This window comes from Gavia stellata, chromosome 2, assembly GCF_030936135.1.
Source record: "Gavia stellata isolate bGavSte3 chromosome 2, bGavSte3.hap2, whole genome shotgun sequence".
Lineage (NCBI taxonomy): Eukaryota > Metazoa > Chordata > Aves > Gaviiformes > Gaviidae > Gavia > Gavia stellata.
This window is the reverse complement of record NC_082595.1, coordinates 51,533,614-51,546,780: the sequence shown is the minus strand read 5'-3', so window position 1 is coordinate 51,546,780 and position 13,167 is coordinate 51,533,614. Positions and strand designations below refer to the sequence as shown.

Sequence of the window (13,167 nt, the reverse complement as noted above, 5' to 3'; positions counted from 1 at the left end):
ACTGCTATCCAGCTGAAAAGGCCTGATAGCCTTGGGCACCTCTAGGTGTTGGTGATTCTTCTCATCTGCTGAGAAGCTGGCATCTGTTCCCCAACGGCTGAGGCAGCATTTCCATCCATCAGACAAGCTTTGAACGTAGCCCCACCAGGAGCTGGCCTTGCAGCGGAGAATCTCCAGCAGCCTTGTCCAGCCTCCAGTCTTCCTCGCTCAGCCCCCTCCTCCAACTAATTCCACCAGTTCAAGGACTTCCTCTCGGATGTCTTTGGGCTGCCCCCGGGCCAGCTCTGTCCCAACAGCTAAGCCAGGCAGGCTGGCAGCAGGACTTGGGAGCATGCCCCCTCTATCCTGCCCCGGGGCACTGTGACTGCTGCCTTGCTGGGTGGTGGCATTGTGACATGGGGGTGATGGGGCCTCCTGCAGCCCCACCCACCACCCCTCCACCTAGCATCCCTTCAGAGGAGGGCCACTGGGGTGCTGGCCCTGAGGCAGTCCCTGTGCCCAGGAGGCTGTCCCTGCCCTTGGTGGCCATGCACTGGGTACAGCTGCCAGGCATTCCCAGTGCATCTTCTGCCACTCAGCTCCCAAGGACAAACCTAGTGCTGTCACTCTTCTCTCAGGCCATGGCAGAAACCAACCTTGCAGCCCAGAGACCACCGTTATCAGCCGTCCCCTCTCTACGCCAGACCTTACATCCCTCACTGCCATGCAGTGAGGAAGACGAGGGACTTGACCTGGCTGGACACAAACCCTTTTCCGGGAGCGTAAGGGGGGTGATTTTGGCAGCTGCAGCCTGGAGGAAAGCTGAAGTGTAACCAGAGGCATAGGACAGTGCCAATAGACTGCCATGGAATTAACACAGGCTTTAAAAAACAAGTGAGCATTAAGTTACACTGGTGTAGTAGAAAGGTTGGTCATTGTCAGACCTAGAACATTTGGATCTGTGCCCAAAGCACAGTGAGGCAAACGATGACTCTTCCAAACTGTAAAAATAGCCCATTGCTGCTATCACCATGACACCCCCTTTTCCCACTGAAACCAAACTGCGCAGTTGGCCATGTTTATACGGGATACAAAACTCACTTCAGTCATGGGGTAAAACTTTCAGAGCTCATTTGTAACTTTAACCTTTCTGAGAGTTATTTGCCTACTTCAGTTTGTGGGAGGATGTTCAGATCTTATCCAAAACCCCGGCAAATCTCTTTTGCCTTCAGGATTTAGTATTTTGAGTACTGAAAAGAGGAAGGAAGGTACTATTACTGTTGTTTTGTATGTTGGTGCCAAAATTGGTATGTACATTCAGGCTATGTAAATAAGGGCATTTATACCATATACATTCATTTGGTTGTGGTGATGCCAGAGGTGAAAGAAACACTTTTGGTTCCCTCTGCATGAACTTTGCAGAGATGTAGAGAGCATCTTTTGGCTTTGAGATGACTTCACACACAAACATTACATTCAGTGGTATCTGTTGAATCTGGACCAATACTTTAAATATGTGTCACATTTAATGTCATCCCTATTTTTCTTTTTCTAAATAAAAGATGTCATACTTTAAACAGACCACTTAGGTTTATTAAAACACTAGTCTACACATCTGAGCAGTCAGGAAGAAGATTTGCAAATCAAAACTCAACTACAATTAAATATTTGCTCCGTATCAAGTTCAGACTTTTCTTAATTCAGGGTTTAAAACTGAGCTTAATTGTACATTAAGCAAACGTATTTTTTACTTTATATTAGAAAACTGTAAGTAACCTTAGAACTTATGTCAACTCCAATGTATTTCACTTGTTCATACGTGCATAAAATATGGTCAATGCTGGCACCCTTTAAATGCCTGTTGTTATAAATATTTAATTAGACCACTGACTGAATGCAGTAAACAAACCCAATAGGATCTTCATTTGCTTCTAACTAGTAATCATTATGCAGTTAGTTTAAACAAACAAAAAAGTGCTGTGTTATCCTCTACTAAAACCAAGATTATATTTAAAGCAGAAAATCTGAACAAGTCTTTGTTGCAGATCACAAATTTAATGATAAAATTTCAACTAAGAAACCACAGAACAAGAGGAAAAAAAGCAAGTTGATTCTTTTGATTCTTTTTCTCCCCTCATGAAAGCAAGAGGCACATGTAGACTACCTTAAAAGATTAATAACTTACACCTGCTCCCACAGATGTCAATTATCAGGAAAGCAGTAGGTCAAAATTATGTCATTTGCACTGTGCTAAAAAAAATTTAAAAATTGCTTCTAGAAATTGTCTCAAACATTCCAACAGTCTGTTCACTCAAGCTGTTAAAACTCAACTGCCATTACATCTCACAAATATTACACTATTGAATCATGGACCTAAGTTATTTTATCCTTTAATATTGTTCTGTCATTTCAAGTAAGCACAAAGATTCAGTCATTTAAAATTTTTGGCAAATACTCAGTATCTTTCATCCTCATATACTTTGACAAGTCTCTCTGATACACTTACATATTATTTTCCCTATAAGTGAACTGAACTCTCTTTAAAGAAAGTAAAAAAAAAAAAGGTAACTGAAAGTTCCAAACAGTTCACAGCCTGCGAAAGTCATGCCTCTCCAGAACTATTCAAACAATAGTTTCTTCCTCTTTCCTCCTCTCCAGGCATTCACACATTACTCTGAAGAGTCTGAGGCTATGCAGATGTTATCTCTAAGAGATACAATAGTTTTAAGGTTAAAATAAATTAATTAATGGCTCATGCTCAGTGTATGCACATATTGTGTACACATAACTCATCTTCTTTATTATAAAACTTCCATACCATATTATTTCATGATGTATTTCAGAAGCTTCCAAGAGGTGTGGACATTTTTACTTTAAAGCTACAGAACACAGAAAATCAATCTATTTTGTTAATATGGAACCTATGGACTTAAGGAACTTTATACATTTTAGACTAAAAGTTAAAGGGATTAAATATAACATTTCAGTGGAGGTTATTTTGCTTCCTTATAAAACTTTCTGGGTTCCCAAAAACCAAGATAAAGCAAGTCTTAAGACTGGCTGGTATCAAAGTTCATAACACTACTCCTGCTTAAAGTTTTTAATTCCTCAGAGCAAGTAGCCAAGATACAGAGTAATCATTTACAGACCACAGACACATTTTATCAACTATCCAAGATACCAATGCAGAGACGCTGATGGTAGAATGAACTACAGTTCATTTCTGGGGAAAAAAAAAAGACCACAAAAGACTACAGTAAGAATTTCAAACTACAATGAACTGAGGAATAGGTTTCACCTGGTACAAGGCTTAGCTTCATTATGCTGACAGGTCATGGACTTTTCTGGGCAATAGTGGAGTACCTTAAATGTGGTATCTACATTAGCATTCAGACAAGTGTATTTGTAGAAACTATACTCAAGAAAAAGACTATAAACCAGGTCCTTCAAATTTGCATCTACAAAAGCAAAGTAATAAAAGTACAATGACAGATGAGAAAAAAACTGAAGGAAATCATCACAAAAGAAGCTGAACTATCAGTTTAAACAGTTCTGTAGAAAAAGAATTATTGACTGAAGTTCAAACTGGCAAGTTGACACCAGTCAGAAGACCTATTAAGGCAAAATAAAGAGCTCCAAGGGCAAAGGAACAAACCAATTACTCTCAGAAGTGATAAATTAATTTACAAAGTAACCCTGAAAAGAGATATCTGAGATGTGCTTTATGTTGGAAGCCAAACATCAACCATGTCAGGCATGCCCTGGGCAATGGGAAAGACATGCAAAAACAAGCCAGAAGAAATAGTTCCACTGTCAAACAACACTACGTAGCTGCAAAAGAGAACTTGAAGTAATCATCAATATACCAAACATACAAGTGGCAAAGAAACAAGAAGGGTACAAATGTACCTGTACTTCTACAGTAACATTTGATGACAAATTCTGAACTACAAAAGAGCAGCATCAAATTATAGTCATTTGCAAAGATGTCTCTATATCACAGTAAAAACATGCTGATTCACCATAAGTGAACTGGGTTCCCCCCCCCAACCAATTTCATATATAAGCTTGCTATCTCAACATGTTAAAGCTATTTTTTTTCCCCTAACTGAGCATCTCCTATCAGTTTCTATTAGGTGGCACTCACCAACAAACAACATAACATTTCAGAGAGAAGACACACACAGGAATTATCTTTCAGAAACATTTTGTCACAGAAAACACTTTTTGTTTACTCTGAAATATCTCTCATGCATTTATATGTGACATACTGCATGTCACATATAAATATACTTTTTTTCCTCTAAAAAGTGCTTTGACTCAATTTAGATTCCGAGAAAATGTCTTGTTATGCACGTTACATCAATTTAATTGTAACTATAGACTTTAAATTGCACTAAATCCCAGTTTTATTCATACAGTACAGGCTGAGTTTGCACATGTACCTAATCCATTCAAAATAAACTGAAACAATTCCAAAGTGCACATCCACGCAAATTTTGTACTGATATAACTAAGTTTCTAATTGCATTGCAATTTGTGCTGGGGGTTTTTTGGGTTGGTGGGGGTTTTTTTTGTCTTGGTTTGTTTTCTTTTTTTTTTTTTTTTTTTGGTAGTCCATAGATTCATCGGAGTTCCTTATAAATATTTGCTCCCAAAATTCAACTCCCTTCTTAAGATTCCAGAAAAAAAAAATTAAAAAAAAGTAGAGTGACATGATACACAATTCCCATACGCAAAACCTACTTCTAGCCCTGCTCTTTTCAGTTGATGATAATGTAGCATTAATGCTTGCTTACAGGGGATAGGGATAAGAAGCCATAGAGGGGCACTCCTGTTTTTTCTGAATAAGGAGGCTGCACTAAAGAATTGCAGTCAAAGAAACTGAGACAGTTTAGGTGATCAAATTAGGTGCTTCAAATGCTAAATAATTATTTCAAAAGGCCATTCTTAAGTAGATCAAGAACATGAAGTGAGTGGACCTTGCAGCAACTTGTGTCCACTCAAAAGCACAACATTTAGCTACACTGCAACTTCTGGTAAACAGTAAAAACTGTGTTAAGGTAAAGGCTATTCTTGAATCAGCTTAACTCTGCCCTCTTTCAGCTGAACTATGTTGATAATATACATAAATACAATTTTTGATGTTTTTGAACACAGATGCTGCAGAACACTTAACAGACTGAGAGGCACTGAAGGATAAAATGGTAAAATTCGAGTTTGGTCATGAAAACATATCAAGGATTAGATATGATTATCTCTCACTCATAACAGTAAGCCTTCTTCATCTAACCAACGAACATTTGCTGAAGACTATGATTTTCTCAGTCTTGCCTTGAAAATTCTTTGCCCTCACTCCCTCAGTTAAAAACAAAGCCACTGCCACACATGTCATCACACAGCTCTCAACTACCAAGACAAGAGGATCCTTGAACAATAACAGGATTATTATTACAAAAAACAATCTGTGGTAACTAGGACAGAAAACAGGTATCTCAACGTACACAAATTGGCTTCAGTCATATCACAATTACAGGACTTCACCTATTCATTTAAATTAATCCTTCTACCTATCTCAGCTTTGAATTACAGAATTCAAGCATTTAGGAATATAGCTGAACTCAATTTTCAGCAGGTTAGGATATCCAATTATCACTTGATAAACACTAAATTTCTAAAAAATGTTTAGTGAAGCATGGAGGGCCTAGTCCAGACCAACCTCTATAAAAGCTTTTGCTGCTTAGTCTAAATCTCAGAGATAATACACTTTTAAAAACTAATTCTAGATGAACTACTTTTGTTAAACATCCACCTTAACAAAAAATTATAACCTCTTTCCCAATACAATTATTTTCTGTATTCTACAAGAGCTCTCTAGCATCTTATTGAATTGAAATATCCATTTTTTTAAGTCTGAAAAAATTCTTTCTAATTTCTTGAAGTTGACTGAATGTAATCTAATTTAATTTGTACCAAACACGTCACTTTGCAAAATAAAGAACAAAACCAGCTTCAAAGGTTGGGAAAAACACAACCTGTTTTTTGTTTAAGATGTTATATGAAACAAGGTTTAATTCTTTCAATATCCAAAATTCAAAATCCATGTTATAAAAAATTAAGTATGTTGAAGTGTTTTAAAGTACTGGAGCTGAAGAAATGTAGGCACAAATATGTCTAGAACTAAATTAAGCTTATAAAGCAAAGGGAATATAAGCAGGATAGAACTCTACCTATCATGCAGACAGCAGCTTAGAGAGCAGTTTCTGGTCTACTGAAATTGCATTTCTTCCTAAGCACACAGACTATTGTCAGTGGATATTCAGTTCTTTCAGAAAACCAAGGTGGACAGAAAAAAGAATGGAAATTAAAGTAAAAAGCTGTCAGAACTGAGACACAGGAAGACAGTAGCACATTAATCTATACTGAAATTACTTTTTAAAATAAAGGAAAATAGAGGGAAATAAAAGATAGGTGTCAGCCTAAACAAATGGCCTAGATCAAGGAATTCAATGAGCAGTAACAGAAGGGAGCTGCTATTTTAGAAGCTTTTTAATAGGGACTGCTAAGGATGTTATGCCCAAATTAATCTGTACTCCCAGACAGTATAAAGTCTCAAAGTATAGTCTTCAAATTGGGCAACTGTGGAACAAGACTAAGGAAGTTCTTCATTATTTAGGGATTTATTGTCCTATTTCAAAAAGGCTAGAGAAAACCAGGTACTTGGGCAGCAGCAATAGAAGGCTGAGATTTTATGGAACTGCTTTTTCCTGCAAGTGGAAAGCAAAAGTGAGAAATTACCATCTTGGTAAAACGACCATACACAAAACTATTAATTTTGAGAACCTAAGAAGATATGAAAAAGAAAGAACTGGAGTTTCCCTTCATACCCTAAATGAACTTAAAAATATGAAAAATATTTTAAACTGAATTTGATGTTGTTTTCACATTTGCATTTTTTCCAGCAACAGCCTCTTTTCAGTAAACTCCAAATTATTTCAAAGGTATTTTTGAAGTGAAAATTGTAGAGCACAGCTAAGTATTGCTAGCATGAAGACTGATATTGCACCGAACTACCTACGTCAGAATCACCATGTCACCTCAATGACATGCCACACCACAACAGCTAGTAGCACTGGTGCTAACCCTCCAACATAATGAAGCTTCAATTCACCAAGACTAGGTGTGAGAAGAAGGATTACTAGGTAACCACTGCATTCATTAAATAGCTCCTTGCAAAATGTCAAGATGGTAGCGTGAATCAGTGAAATGTTTTTGGGGACAGTTTGCATATAGGCACTGTGATTGTTACATTATTAGTTAACTTCGTGGATTTACAGCTATGTCATTGGTTATATTTCTTTATCAGTGATTATATGTTAATATCACTCATGCTATCATCCGTTTTTAACTAACAGAGTATGCGTGTAATGTGCATTATACAATCTAAATTAAATTATTAGCATAGCTAACATGTTTAGAGTAATTCCTGAATTATACTCTTACAATGGTGAAATATAACTATAATTATGTACATTAGTTGAGGTTGGAAGGGACCTCTGGAGGTCATCTAATCTTACACCCCCACTCACAGCAGATCGGTCAAGGCCTTGTCTAGTTAGATTTTGAGTATTTCAAAGGGTGGTGACTCCACAGCCCATCTAGGCAATCTATTCTTGTGTTTGATCACCCTCAATTAATATACCTCACACTCATGTTTCAGTGGAATACCCCGTATTTCAGTTTGTGCTCATTTCTTCTCATTCTATCGTTGGGCACCACTGAGAAGAGTCTGGCTCCATCTTCACTCATCCCCCCATCAGGTATTTGTACATAGTGCTAAAACCTCCCTGAGCCTCCTCCTCTCCGGGCTGAACTGTTCCACCTCTGCCAGCCCCTCCTTGTATTCCAGATGCTCCAAGCCCTTAATCAGCGTTGTGGCCCTTTGCTGGACACTCTACAAAGTCTGTGTCTCTCTCGTACTGGGGAGCTGAGAATTGCACCCAGCACTCCAAGTGCGTCTCACCAGTGCTGAGAGAGGAGAAGGACCACCTCCCTTGACCTGCTGCCAACACTATTCCTAAAGAAGGCCAACAGCTTCCTGGGCTGCATTACTGTAAGGCCCCTTTGCTGGCCTATGGTCAGCTTGTTCACTAGGTCACCTCCCCCAACCCCCAGTTCTTTCTCTGCAAAGCTGCTTTCCAGCCAATCGGTCCAGCCTGCACTAGTGCATGGGGTTGTTCTTCCCCAGGTACAGGACTTTGTATTTCTCTTTGTGGAACTTTGAGATTCCTGTCTGCCCATTTCTCCAGCCTGTCCATGTCCCTCTGAACAGCAGCACAACCCTCTGATATATCAGCCACTCCTAGTTTTATCATCTTCTACAAATTTGTGGAGCATGCAGTTTGTGCCATCATCCAGGTCATTAGTTGCTTTTGTATCAATGCCTTCAGTATAGCTTTAGTGACCAGCCTCCACCTGGACTTTGCGCTGCTGATCACGACCTTTTGAACATAGCAATTCGGCCAGTTTCCAGTCTACCTCACTGCCCATTTACCTAGCCTATACATCATCTGTTTAGAATGATGTTACAGGAAACAGTGTCTAAAGCCTTGCTAAAGCTGAGATTATAACCACAGCTCTCCCCTCATCCACTAAGTCAGTCACATAGCTTTCTACTTCATAGTAGAAGGTATGGTTTCCCCCTTGTAGTATATCCAAGCTGACTACTCCCCAAACACCTCATCCTGAAGAAGTTTGGAAAGGATAATTTGCAGTATAATCTTCCCAAATATTGAGTTGAGGGTGATCAGCCTGTCATTTCCCATATCCTCCTTCCTGGAAATAGGAATGACATTTGCTTTTTTCCAAATCCCAGGAACCTCCATTGACTGCTGGAACCTTTCAAAGATAATCAAGAATGGCCTTGTAACAACACCAGCCAGCTCACTCTGCATTTGTGGGTGCATCCTATATAGTCCCATGAGACTTGTATCTCTAGTTTAAATGTTCCCTAACCTGACCCTCCCTTTTTCCATTAATTTCCATATTACATCTTCAGGCATTTGCCATTAACTATTTACTGATAAGATTATCAAGCTGGAAAAGTAAAGTTTTTCTGACTAAAACAGCTTATGGACTAAGAACAGTACATCTATATTTTTTTTAAAATAAAGAAAAAGAAAAAAAAAAGAAAAGAAACAAGGCATTACTATCTGCTTCAAGATTATCTATGAAGATTCCAGTGAATCTAAAGTATACAATATCTGAACTCAAATACCAAGTCCTTTTACATTATGATTACACAGCTGTTACAAATTAATTGTACGGTATTGTAGCTCGCTACCAATCAGCCACAAAAGTTTCAGTATTTAGTTACTACTGAGAATCTGAGAATCCTATCACCTTTCATTAACTACAGCATTGTTCTGCATGCTGACACTGAAGCCACTGCATCATGGCTTTATCTCCTTTTATGCCCTTTCCCAGCTGTAGTCTTATATAAAGACACATACAATAAGAATGAACAATGACAAAATTTAACAGAGAATAAGATGCTGGGTCATATTTTGTTCTCTATCACACTCCTTTTAAGTTATGTGAATACAAATTGGTTCAATTCTACAAGAAAAAAGGAATGCGATTGTAATTCAAACAAAAAACACCTCAAGAAATAGTGTATTAAATCAGTAATAAAATCTGAGGTATCACAAAGGTTTAAGATGGCCGTTAGAAGGAGACAGAGTTCTACCAAAATCTGTCTGTAAAATAACAGTAATGAAAGTAGGTGATTTTTCAGTTTTACTTCCTTATTAGCAACTATATATATTTACGTTTTATTTACTTTAGAGACACTTCTGTAATTAAGTTGGTCTGCTGTGCATAGTAAAAACTGGAAGAGGCATCAGGAATGTCTCAACCATGGAAATTACTCCAAACGAAAACTCGATTTACTAGAAAGTCAACCAAGGTAAAATGGGCTTTGCATTTTGTGTTTAGACTGCAGAGTTTTTGTTTATTTGCTTTTTAAATATTGTATCATTTCACACTGTTATTTCATAAAGCAGAAATAAATCAGCATTTATTGAAACACTAAATATTAAAGGAAGACTGAAGAAAAGATCAGTATCAGAAACTGATCTACTAGGACCCATTGCAGAGAGCACAAACCAAAGTTTCAGTTATCAGTTGAAGCAGCTTTCTGAGACTTCTAATATTTTGCTACAGTAGTAGAGCATAAAAAGTTCAACAGGTATTTAAGAACATGAATTCATTTATAAAATTGCAGACAGCACTGCTCATGTCCTATAAATGATTCAAATGAACATATAAAACATTGTTTCTATTCCACTTTGTTCCCCTCATAATTAATTTTTGCTTTTGTTCTTACAGCAAACTCTTATTTATTACAAATAATCAAGAAACAAAACTATTCTAGTAACTTAAGTGAATCATGATAGACTTAAGATACTGCAGAATAGAATTTTTCAGTTGCAGATGCAAAATGGTACCTTTTTAAATCCATGGTAAGAGAATCACAACTTCATTTGTGTCTCATTTTTGGAAGGGGAAAAAGCCCAGGAAGATCAAATTCATATAATCTTAAATTAATCTAGAGATACAATTTAGATTTAAAAATCCTGGTTTATGTGAAAAAAAAATCAAAAGGGAACTCTGAGGTTACTACACCATCTATGTCAATGTTTGTTTTATATATAATTTATGTATATATTTCTCTGTGTATATATATGAATATATAAATAAGAAGACTTTAAGAGCTTTTAGGTAACAAAATTCCTGCAAATTTAGACCATAAGCATGCACAGCCCTACACGGTTTGCTCTGGAGAGCAATTATTCTGTAGTATATTTTTCTTGTTCGTGTTTATTTTATTACCATAAAATGTTTTCTTCTGTAAGCACAGCATAGAAAAGTATTTTTATTATTTATTAACTAACATTAACTAACGCTTCACTATTGCTTTTTACAGTTGACTTAATTTAGGGTGAAGTGGTATATGTTTGACACTGTCAGGAAGAGATCACTGTAGGGCTGTAATATTGTACTTGAAGAAACATACACTGAAATGGTTTGGTTTTAACATCAAGAATAGGAATTATTTAACAATTCGAGGCTCCAGAAAGCATTTATTACTAACAACTATAAAATACAAACTCTAAAAATTCCAGCAAACTGCAGCAGAACATTCCCAAGGAGTATTTCATATTGATAAACAACAAATACATTTCTGAGCTGATAGGAAGAGTTTTATTACAGAATAGGTTTGAAGAAAGCTGTACGAACATATGAAATAAGACCTAAGTTGCACTGAAACTTCTGAAAGTCTTAAAAACAGGTAGGTTTTTTTTTTTAAGTTTCCTCTAACTGTTAGTTTCACAAGATCTTGAAGGACAGGTGAACAGTATCCATCCAGTATTATATTATGGTACACAGAAGAACTTGTACACGATAAGCAATCAAACTACTAGGGAGCATAATGAAATTCACAATCAAACAGTTTAGGGACTGACTGACTAGAAAGTGAAACAGCACAAGAGAAGACAAAAGGTTTCAAGCAGAAACCTGCACTACTGCATGACTTGTAAATTTTTCAACTTTTGACCTAGTACACACATTACATTAGACAAAAATGGGAGTATTTTGAAGGCATCAGCTGAGTCTAGGAAATGCCATAACATTGCCCCTGTTTCGTCCTTAGATCAATCTGAAAGATAGATCTAGATGTCTGGTTTTAGAAAAGGTGCAAATTTTAACCACTCTTCATAACTCAGATATTCAGTCTAGGCATCACAGCTAACCAGTTAGTTATAACATCATGCAAAATGTAACAACTACGTTCACAAGTGTAGTTCAGCACAATAATTTTTGCCCCATTCCCAACAAATGGATGTTCTAGTACAAAGCGTAAAACAGAAATGTAAGGGAGTTGACTTTAGTGAGAAAATTTACCACCTTCTGTAACAAATATTAATTCTGCCCAAAACTACCGATGCACTGTGGTTCTAATACTCTCTTAAAAGTCTGTTTGCTGTGGGTGTTGTATCAGGTACCACTTTGCAGAACACACTGAATCATATCATGTTGCTTGGCCACATCTTTATCGTACCGAACCCATAAATGAAAACTATGATATTCTAAACTAGCAGTTCATATGGCCATAGAAACTTCTCATCACCTTATAGCCATCTCATACGACTAGAACAAACAGCAATGAGACAAATTTCAAAGAGAAATTACTATGACTGGAAGCAACAAGTAGAAGAGAAGCTATCAGAAAGCCAAACAGACTTCTCCAGCTGTTTAATTCGCTGGATTCCTCTTTTTCCCCAGAAGTTTACAAATAATTGAACCCAAGAACAGCTGAAAGCTCCTGTCCTGTGAAAGCAACTGCTGAAGAGCAAACTCTTTTTTAGGACTGGGAGGCAGCTGTGCAAGGGAACCAAGCCTTATTATTAGAATCTGTCTTTGGTGCTAATAGCTGGAAGAACTTTTGAAAATATCACCTACACAACCTTTGAGATACAAAGCCAAAGTATTCAGGTACTATGAACGTGGTTTTCAAGTGTTTGCAAAGTTTATTGGAATTACAAAAATAGAACTAAGCAAATTTTAATGTGTCTTACAACTGACTGGCTGGAAGTATGGTTTCCAAATATAAACTGTCCTACAAGGAACATTTCTTTCCAAGGGGGTACCATATCCCAGTATTAAATAAATGAGCTTATTTCTGGGGTATTCCTCAATCTAGCAAGAAATAGGGAGTTCCTAGTTAAAACAACTCCCAACCCTTTAGAAAGTGTGCCTGAAGAAGTCATGCAGTTTATAATAGTTGGTGTTGCATCTTCTACTGGCAAAAGTGATTACAGCTGAACTTTCTAATAAAGAACAGACTCTCACACCTTTGTACTGAAGTGACTGGCATCTTTTGGGAGACAGTACTAGCCTGAAGCAATCTGCTGATAAGATCTACTTACTACCTTACTCGTATAAAAATTTTCATAATAAATCAAACCAAAGATAATTTCACTGAAATAAGATTTGGAATGCAACTTTTTTCCTCCTTTCATGTAATTACATGTTTCATAATTTAATCCTGATCTAAAATATTAAACAACCACTATTTGATTTAGAACTTGGACACTATGGTCAGACTGAAAGAGTGTGTGGGTG

At 37.1% G+C, this 13,167-nt stretch overlaps 1 protein-coding gene across 5 annotated transcripts in view; it reads right to left on the bottom strand.

Annotated features, from left to right (window-relative positions):
• Window positions 1-13,167, bottom strand: part of EPB41L2 (erythrocyte membrane protein band 4.1 like 2) — a 124,630-nt gene that overhangs the window by 61,330 nt on the left and 50,133 nt on the right. The gene's annotated exons all lie outside the window — the stretch shown is intronic.